At 57.4% G+C, this 10,341-nt stretch overlaps 1 long non-coding RNA gene across 2 annotated transcripts in view; it reads right to left on the bottom strand.

Moving 5' to 3' along the window:
- Positions 1–10,341, bottom strand: part of LOC311527713 — a 75,746-nt gene that overhangs the window by 27,654 nt on the left and 37,751 nt on the right. The gene's annotated exons all lie outside the window — the stretch shown is intronic.

Below are 10,341 nucleotides of genomic sequence, written 5' to 3'. Positions count from 1 at the left end.
CACTTATTGGTGGATTTGCTCGCCTCAGAGGTTCACGGCAGCCCTCAGTTTGGATACTTTCGTGGCTCAAATCTGCCATTCACTCAGTTAGCCTCATCACTGGCCAGCATGGGGAAAAAGAAAGAACAATCCCCGCAGTCTCTGCTGATTCACCTAATAGATTGGGGAACAGTCCAGAGACCTTCCCCTCTGGTGGAACCCACAGTCCAGGTCAGCTCCTCCAGTGTCAAGTAGGGAATTGGGGGGTGGAGGGAACCTGGGCCTGCCCTCTACTCTGGGTTCCAGCCCAGGGCGCTGTGGATTGCAGCTGTCTATAGTGACTCCTGTAACAGCTGTATGACAGCTACAGCTCCCTGGGCTACTTCCCATTGGCCTCTTCCCAACACCTTCTTTATTCTCACCATGAAACCTTCCTCCTGATGTCTGATAATGCTTGTACTTCTCAGTACTTCCAGTAGTACGCCTTCTCACTCTTAGCTTCTTGCACCTCTTGCTCCCAGCTCCTCTCACACACACCACAAATTGAAGTGAGCTCCTTTTTAAACCCAGGTGCCCTGATTAGCCTGCCTGTCTTAATTGATTCTAGCAGCTTCTTGATTGGCTGCAGGTGTTTGCCTTAATTGCTTCCAGAAAGTTCCTGATTGTTCTGGAACCTCCACTGTTACTTTACCCAGGGAAAAGGGACCTACTTAACCTGGGGCTAATATATCTGCCTTCTATTACTCTCCTGTAGTCCTCTGGCCTGAAGGGAGAAGGAGGGAGAGGGCTGCTGCTCCTGCTGCTGGTACTGCTGCTGTTAAGCCCTGGGCTCTCCCTGCTGCTGCTACTGCTGCTCCAACTGCTCCCCGGCTGTGCCAGACACCACCCCCTCCTTCTCTGCTACCTGGTTGCTGGCCGGCTGCTGCAACCCCCCCACCCTCGGGTGTTGCTACCGCTCCAACTACAGCCCCTGTGGGGAGGGCCTGCTGGCCTGCTCCCCAGAGGGGGGGAGTGAGGGACCCCAGTCCCAGCCGTTGCTGCTGTGCCCATCACCACCTGAGAGGGGTCCTTTCTGCCTGCCCAGACCACCACCTGGAGTTCCTGGAGCTGCTGCTGTGGAGGTTACTGCCTAGAGCTGCTGAAGCCCCGAGGAGGAGAAGAAGAGGACCATCTACCAGTGGGGGAGCACCTAGAGATTTTGAGGACCACCGTGGAGGGAGCCTTTTGAACTGAGTAACTTTTCAAACAGTGCTCTTGTTGTGGGGGTTTTGACTGTGTTTGTAGGGACATAGGGGGTGTGGCATGGAGCTGCCCCCCAATCCATCTGTGTCCCCCTCAACCCCTACCACCATTGTCCCCTCCACCACCCCCACTGGCTGTTTACCATCTGCTGCAGCTCTTGCCTCTGGACTCAGCTGTTTACTTGTCTTGCCATGCCCTATTTCCACCCTTTGGGCCAGAAGCAGCAGCCAGCCTAAACAGACTTTGTGCAAGCGCATGTGAGCACACATGCCCCCCCCCGGACTGCCCACCCCACAGCTTTGCCCTTTGCTACCTGCCCCATTTGCTCCTTGCAGCCTTCCCCCCACTTTTACCCCAGCCCCCCTTACTAGCTTCAGTTTGTTTGCCTGCCCCGCCCATTTCCCTCTGCAGCCTTTGTTTTGTTTGCCCCGCCCCAGTCTCTGAAGCTAGCCCCTTGGTTTCCCTGACCTAACTCCAGCCCACTTAGCCCCTTGCTCCGTGCGCCCATGCCCCCTCCCATGCGCTTGTGCCAATCCCCTTTTTTAGTTTAAACCCTCTTCACTGCACCCCCAATGCTGCTGTATTTCCCCCCCTCCCCTAGTGCAGCTAGAGCAGCCGGAATCCCACCCAGTGTTGGTCATTGACCCCTAACCCCTGATTGCCCCCCCGTCCAACCCACCCCCTTTGGCGCCCTCCTCCCCTGCCTGCAGCCTAGCGGGGAGGAGTGGTCGACCTGCTTCCCCTTTTCCCCCTTCTCCTTCTGGTGTCTCCCCTTCCCTCCCTGCTTACGATGGCAGGGGACGAGATGGGTGGGGCCCCTCCAGAAAACCCCACCGTCCCTCCCCCACCTGCCACCCCATCCCCCCCCCCCGAGCCTCTACCTCTGCTGCCGCAGCCGAACCACCTGCTACTGCCTCCGCTGGGGCACCAGCAGCGGTGGATACCGGGATGACCTCCACTGCTGCCACGTCCCTCACCCCTCCGACCCTGGGGAAGCCCCCCCAGCCAGCGGGAAGGGCCAGGGAAAAAAAGAAGGGTAAGGGCTCCGCAAAAAAGACCAAACCCTCCATGGCAGGGGTTGCCCCCACTGCCACGGCCCCACCACTAGCCATGGCGTCCCTCCCCACTGTTCCCTCCACCAGCTCTGCGGGTGCCCCTCCTCTGGCCCCCCAGGGCATACGCCCAGGTGGCAGCAGCCCCCCCGCCTGCCGCTATGTCATCTTTCTCGCCCACCATGTCCGCTACCATCTATAGTGGCCAGGGCCCCTTCCCGACCTTGACCAGGAAGCACGGCGTCCATTGACTCCTGGTGCCCACCTTGCCCCACGTGGAGACCTATGTGCGGGTGTTGGAGAGGGTGGTGGGGCCCACGGCCATTGTGGCGGCCTCCAAAATGTACAGAAAGGTCGTCGTCGTCTTAGCATCGGAGGCTGCCACCCAGGAGGTGGTGGAGAAGGGCCTGGTGGTGGGGGGCATGTTTGTCCCCCTAGAGCTGCTAGAGGACCTGGACATCCACCTGGTCCTGACCTCTGTCCCTCCCTTTCTTCCCAATGCCGCCCTGTTACCTGCCCTCTCTACCTTTCGGAAACCCATCTCCCTGGTCAGCCCTCTTCCATTGGGCTGCAAAGACCCCGCCCTCCATCACGTCCTCTCGTTCCACCGCCAGGTGCAGCTTCAACTGCCGCTGGTGGCACGTGGTGGAGAGGTGCTCGAGGGGTCATTCTTGGTCCCCTACCAGGGGGCCCATTACCGGGTGCACTACTCTATGGGGGAGGCCCGGTGCTACCTCTGCCGGGCAACGGGGCACGTCTGGAGGGACTGCTCCTTGGCCCAGCAAGGAGGGGCATCCGGGACCCCGAGCCCCATCAGGATGCCAGCCCCGTCATCGCCGGTGCACCTGGCTGCCCGGCACCTGAAGCCACCCTTCCTCCTTCCCAGTCCACCACTGCTCCCGCTCGGGCCCAAGGGGCACCTCCCCCACTATGCCCAAACAAGCAGGAGAACCCTGCCTCTGCTGCTTACAATCTGACAGGGCCTGTGGAGGAGGGTGCGGCAGGGACACCGCTGGGTATGGGAAAGGGCCTGCCCCAGGGGGCATCTTCCCTCCCTCGTGCTGCCCCACTGTTACCCCCGCTGAGTCCCTGAGCCATCATCCCTGCCCCCTGACCTGACCCCTGCTAGCCAGCCCCCAGATGATGCCTGGAGGGCTGGGCCCTAGTACAGGGGAAGCGGGGCAAGCAGAAGGCTCGAGCTCCGCTCCTCCCATCCAATGTGGAGGCCCCCTGAAAGACCAGGAAGGGGGGCACCATAGCCGAGGCTTCCGCTTTGCCCACGGGTGCGTTCCATCCACCAGTGTCAGCTGGGGAAGACGTGGCAGCACCGGAAGGTAGTATCTCCGCTCCACGGGAGTCCCTCTTGCCCTGGTACCATCTGAAGCCTCTGTGAGCCCCAAGGCGACCATCACATCGGGTGCCAGCAGGGAGAACCCCAGGGTGGCAGAAAGTGATCTCTCCTCCATATACGAGGAGATCGAGGCCCTAGGTCTGACCCCGGTCACCCAGGGGGAGGATGACCCTTTGCCAGTGGGCCTTGATCTGGGCAACCTCACTCCAGCCCCCCTTTCCGCATGCTCCCTCCCCCTAACCGTTGCTTCCACTCCCACCTCTGAGGAGCCCCTGGACTCCTCCATCAACCCAGACACAGAAGGCACCCCACTGATGGCCACCGAGCCTGTTGAGGCGATGGCCAGTGCCACGCGGCTGGGACCCGACCCACCAGGGGCATCCCTCGTTGGGTGTGGAGCAATCTACCTCCTTCCTGGGTGGGGGTCCTACAGAAGATAGTCCATCTCCTGATGCCATGGCTGCCAAATCCACCATAGAGCCTGCGCCCGGCATCGCTGACAGCCCCCTCCCCATCCCCTCAACCCTTGAGCCTGATCGGGAGGTGCCACCATCCAGCTGCTGGGCTCTTGAAGCCCAGAATCTCACCCCTGGCCCTGGCTCTGGCCCTGATCCCGGCCCTGCCCTTGATGCTGTCCCTATCCCGTCCACCTCCCGCGATGTTATTGCCGCCCCTGGGGCTGTCTCCTTCCCTTTTCCAGCAGATGACCCCCAGGGAGTGGCCTTTGTGTTTCCCTGCCCCGACCCACTAGGGGCTGATACCTTCCCTCCGCCACTCCCTATTGCCCCAGGGTTCAAGGCAGGCTGCATGGTGCCAGCCCATTGGGTGCCCCATCGGTGATCCGCACCCTGCCTGCCTGTCTCGGTGGGCCACGGGGCTGTACCACAGACCCTGTCAGGGGATGACCAGGAGACAGTAACCCCACCCCCCCATGCGCTACGAGAGGAGTTGCAGGAGTTTTTAGAAGACATCCGTAGCTCACACAACAAGGTACAGCTTGCTCTCCAGTGATGGGGGGACTTCCATCAGATCCTCTGGGCTCCAAGGGCCCTTATGGGGGAGGGTAAAAGGACCAGGAAGCAGGCCGCTGCAGCCTACCAGTGGGTCCGCGGCTTCTGTGACTCTTTGCTCACCTACGGGGTAGGTCACAGTTTGCTGCGTGGCCCAGTGGGGGTGGCGAGCGACCCTGCTGGTGAGGATCCCCCCCACCAAGCCCTCCTCATGGCACCGCTCATCTTCGCAAAATTGAACACCAGGGGCTGTAGGATGGGTCTCCGCAGGTCCCAGGTGCTCTCCTTCCATACGGATCTGGCCGCTGAAGACAGCTGGCAGCTGGATTGCGGGGACAGGGTCTACTTTAGCCATCTCACAGTTCGTACGGCTGGAGTGGCGACCCTGTTCTCCCCTGACCTACAGCCCAAGGTGCTGGGGGTCACCGAGGCCGGGCCGCCTGCTGCACCTCTGGGTCCATATTGAGGGACTCATGGTCAACCTCGTTAACGTCTATGCCCCGATGTCGGGCCCAGAGCGGCTGCAATTCTATCAGCAGGTGTCCGCCTTCCTTGGCACCTTAGATCCTCACGAGTGCCTGGTCCTGGGTGGGGACTTTAACACCACCCTCGAGAAGTAGGACCACTCAGGGACCGAGCAGTGCCCAGGCACCACGGACGTCCTCCGGGAGATAGTCAAACACCACTCCCTGGTGGACATCTGGCGCGACCACCCCCCGGATGACATTTCCACGTTCACCTTTGTTCGCGTGGAGGTCCATCGGTCGTTGCACTCCCGGTTGGACCGCATTTATTTATCACACTTCCACCTTTCACAAGCCCACTCCTCCAGCATTCAGCTGGCCCCATTTTCTGACCATCATTTAGCCACTGTGATGGCCTCCCTCTGCGCGGAGAGGCCGGGGCTGGCCTATTGGCATTTCAACAACAGCTTGTTGGAGGATGTGGGCTTCGTGACGTCCTTCCGGGAGTTCTGGCTGGCCTGGTGAGGGCAGCGGCATGCCTTTCCCTCGGCGCAGTGGTGGTGGGACCTGGGGAAGGTGCGCGCTCAGCTCTTCTACCATGACTGCACCCGGGGTGCCAGCCAACGGAGGGATGCGGTGATAGAGAAGTTGTAATGGGAGGTCTTAGAGCTGGAGAGGCATCTGGCCACCAGCCCTGAGGATCCACCCTTCTGCGGAGCGTGCCAGGAGAAGCGGGAGGAGCTCCGGGCCCTCGAGGACCATCGAGCCCAGGGTGCCTTTGTTCGATCCCTCATCCGCCTTTTTCAGGAGATAGATTGCGGCTCCCGCTTCTTCTATGCCCTGGAGAAAACGAGGGGGGCCAAGAAACACATCACCTGCCTTCTGGCAGAAGACGGCACCCCCCTCACAGATCTGGTGGAGATGTGCGGGAGGGCGAGAGCCTTCTACGCAAGCCTTTTTTCCCCACATCCGACTGATCCTAACACTTGCAGAGTGCTCTGGGAGGAGCTCCCTATGGTCAGCACGGGCTACCGAGACCGACTAGAGCTGCCTCTCACTCTGGCCGAGTTCTCGGAAGCCCTCTGTCGCATGCCCACCAATAAATCTCCGGGCATAGACGGGCTGACCGTGGAGTTCTACCGCATGTTCTGGGACATCCTCGGCTCAGATCTAGTCACCGTCTGGGCCAAGTCTTTGCAGAGTGGGATCCTACCTCTTTCGTGCAGGCGAGCCATGTTTGCCTTATTGCCGAAGAAGTGGGACCTCCGCGATTTACGAAACTGGCATCCTGTCTCGCTCCCCAGCATGGACTACAAAGTTGTAGCAAAAGCCATCTTGCTGTGGCTAGAGTCTGTGCTGGTGGACGTGGTCCACCCAGACCAGACCTACACCGTCCCATGCTGCAGCATCTTTGACAACCTATATCTGGTCCTATATTTTGGAACTTGGGTGTACGAATGGTCTGTCGTTCACCCTCCTGTCCTTGGATCAGGAGAAGGCGGTCGACAGGGTGGACCATGGGTATCTCCTGAGCACTCTGTGAGCGTTTGGCTTCAGACCCCAGTTTATGGGTTTTCTCCGGGTGCTGTACGCTTCCGCAGAGTGTCTGGTCAGGCTCAACTGGATCCTGACCAAACCGGTCAGTTTCGGGCAAGGAGTACGGCAGGGGTGCCCCCTTTTGGGTCAGCTGTACGCTCTGGTGATTGAGTTCTTCCTCTGTCTCCTCCACAGGAGGTTGACAGGATTGGTGCTGCGGGAGCCGGAGCTGCGGCTGGTCCTGTCGACGTACACCGATGACCTGCTCCTCATGGTCCGGGACCCAGGTGACTTGGCGTGGGTGGAGGCTTGCCAGGCCATCTATTTGGCAGCCTCCTCCCCCCGGGTCAATTGGGTCAAGAGCTCTAGCCTAGTGGTTGGGGATGGCTGGCAGGTGAGCTCCCTCCCACCTGCGCTTCAGGCCATCCGGTGGAGCGCGGGTCCACTGCTCTATCTCTGCATTTACCTTTCTGCCACGCATCCCTCTCTGCTGGAGAACTGGCACAATTTAGAGGGCAGAGTGATAGAGAGGCTCCAGAAATGGACAGGACTATTCCGGTGCCTCTCCCTTCAAGGGAGAGAGCTGGTGCTTAATCAATGAGTCCTGTCCATGCTCTGGTACCGGCTCAACACCCTGGTCCCGGCCCCTGGTTTCCTGGCCAATCTCTGGCCAGAAATTCTGGAATTCTTTTTTGGTCAGGACTGCACTGGGTCCCTGCAGGGGTTCTCCATCTACCCCTGGAGGAGGAAGGGCAGGGTCTGAAGTGTCTGCACACTCAGGTCCATGTCTTCCGCCTCCAGGCCCTGGAGAGGCTCCTTTATGGTGCAGGTAGTCTGGCATGGAGCATACTGGTGCACGCCTTCCTGCATTTCTGAGGGCTCTGATACGACTGGCAGCTCCTTTATCTCCATCCGAGAGGTCTTCCGCGAGACCTCTCCGAGCTGCCAGTCTTCTACCAGGACCTCCTCAGGACCTGGAAACTGCTTTCAACAACCAGGTCCATGATGGCCACCGAGGGGGCAGATCTCCTCGCGGAGCCCCTGCTACATAACCCCCAGCTCCGCGTGCAGGTGGCGGAGTCCCCCTCGGTGCACCAGAGGTTGGTCCTGGCAGAAATCACAAGAGTCGGAGACCTCCTGGACTGCGACCGGGGAGACTGGCTGGATCCCCTGATGCTCGCTCAGTGCATGGGGCTCTCCAGACCTCATACTTCCCGGCACGTACTGCAGGAGGTGAGGGCCACTTTGCCGCCCGCTGCTCGGGTTTACCTTGACTGGGTCCTGCGCAAGGGCGAGCCCCATCCACCCTCCACTCCAGGCCCATCGGGCCCCTGCCCCGTGGACCCAACCGACCCCTCCACCCCTTCACCGTGAGTCAGCTGCACGAGCTGCAGCCGATCTGCTTCCAGACCGCGCCAAGGAAACATCTATACACACTCGTGCTCAATACCCTTCACACTCTCACCCTCGTGTCCCGCCCTGATACAAAATGGCAGGACCTCCTGCCACCTTTGGAGGGTGAGGAGCCCCGGTGAGCCAGCCTATATTCCACCTTGGTCCCAAGGCCTGCTGGGGATATCAGTTGGTGGCTCCTTCATGGAGCCATGAGCATGGGCATGTACTTGGCGGCGGTTCACCCCTATCCCAGACACCTGCCCCTTTTGCGGCATGAGGGAAACCCTGGCACACATATATTTGGAGTGTGCCAGGCTGCAGCCCCTATTCTGGCTCCTAACAAAAATTTTATTATGTTTTTGGTTGCACTTTTCCTTCACCTTCTTATTTATGCACTCCCTATCTGTGGCCCCACAAAGTCACAGGATCTGCTGGTCAACTTCCTCCTGACTAAAATGGCCATCTATAAAACCAGAGTGAGGAGATTGGCCAATGGAGTCTCCTGTAACTGTGGGGCCTATTTCCGATCCTCCATTCGTTCACGTATCTGGGCAGAGTTCCTCTGGGCGGCGTCCACTGACTCCCTTGATGCCTTTCTCTGCTCGGTGTCCCTATCTGGTTCCCTTTGTTTGACCCTTTGACCACACTCCTGTCCCTGTTATTTCATTAGTTGTCCCCCGTATTTATCTGGTGTCCAGGTCCTTTTGTTCCCCCTCTTAGGCTGGGGGAGATCCTTTAGCCGTGACGGGCTTCACCCGCCCACTTCCCGGATCCCAATAGGATCACTCTCCTGTAGCCATCTGGCCTGACCCTCTCACAGTATACTTAAAGCAGTACAATCCATCCTCCGTTGGCTCACTGGGAAGACCCTTTCTCACAAGATAACTGTGCTCAGGGTTATACTGATTCCACTACTATGGCAGGACAATCACACCCTAACTGAAGTAGTTACCCTGGTACAAAACCTGTGTATAGATAAGGCCTTGGTCACATTTCCTAGCTAAAATAACTCTCAGGAGGTTGGGGTACACATGGTACCTACAGAATTGAAAACGTGATTTCCTGTAAGTACATCCAACAGCTCCCAAATTGGAACTGGGTTTCTCTTCTGCCCAGTCACTTTCTCTGCGGTGTAAATATGCATGAATGCTGTCTCCTGTGTAGACAGTGAGGGGAAAAGAAGGTCCTAAGAGAAGATGAGGATACAGCTTCCCCCCGCCCCCAGTCAAACACTAGGTAATTACCTTGATTATCCAGCCAGATGCCTCCGATTTGTTTATAAAGCAGATTGGCTTTACTAACAGCCTGCTCCTGCTGCCTTTTGTGCATTTTGATGGTAAGTTTGGGTGCACAAAAGCACCGTACGGGACTCCAAATGAGTAAGATACTGCTTTGCTCTGCCAATCAACTGCTGGTCCGGTCCCAAGGGTGCCAGACTAGCGAGGTTCAACCTGTAATGATCTTATTTGCCCTCCCATTTGAACATTATCTCTTCAGGAGGTGTTACTCAGAGTCCACAAAACCATTTTTGTTTGCACATGGTCAATTCAGAGACACAACAGCCCTTGTGGACCATTGATAGACTCATTTGCATAAAAATGGTCCATTTTTAATTCTGCTCTAAGTGGCCAGTGCACACCTCAATGTTAATGATATCAAATAATTATATTGTAAAATGTTTATCCAGATATTGATGGATTCGAATGAGATCCATTTTCCAACTGACAGATTTTCAAATGTGACCCCCCCCTCCTCCCCCGCCCCAACCCATCATCTCACTTGAAGGTCATTCACAATCCAGTTCAAAGGGCTTAGGAAATCTGGGTGTATCTCATTGAAGCATTTCCCTGTCCCTGCCGTTGCAGGGGCCTCGAGTTCTGGTACTCCTTGGTCTCGCCTATTCTTTCCCTGTGGTATACATTAGTCCAATATTCTATGGGTCTCATTTCAGTTGTTGGGTTTAGCGTGCAGGTACTGGGCAGTGTTGGGGGCCTGTGATATACAAGAAGTCAGACTAAATGATCGGGGGGTCCCTTCTGGTCTTAAACACTATGAAAAAAAATTGACCTCAGGTTTCCTTCATGTGCTTAGGGTTTTCAGTTTTCCTTCATGTGCTTAATTGCAAGGCCCACAGTGCTTTGATGTTGGTAGATTTTTTTTTAATTTTTTTTTGTCTTTTCAGCATCTCTTCCCCCTCTTCCCCACCCCAGCAAAATCATGTCAAAATTTGCAGCATGAATACAGTAACTCAACGAGCACATGCAATGCATGGAAAATATTGCTATGAGAGCTGATTACAGTATTGTATTTCA

The sequence above is a fragment of the Lepidochelys olivacea genome (genome assembly GCF_965140295.1).
Source record: "Lepidochelys olivacea isolate rLepOli2 genome assembly, chromosome: 10".
NCBI lineage: Eukaryota > Metazoa > Chordata > Testudines > Cheloniidae > Lepidochelys > Lepidochelys olivacea.
Note: the sequence above shows the minus strand (reverse complement) of the source record. Positions and strands in the feature narration are given on the sequence as shown.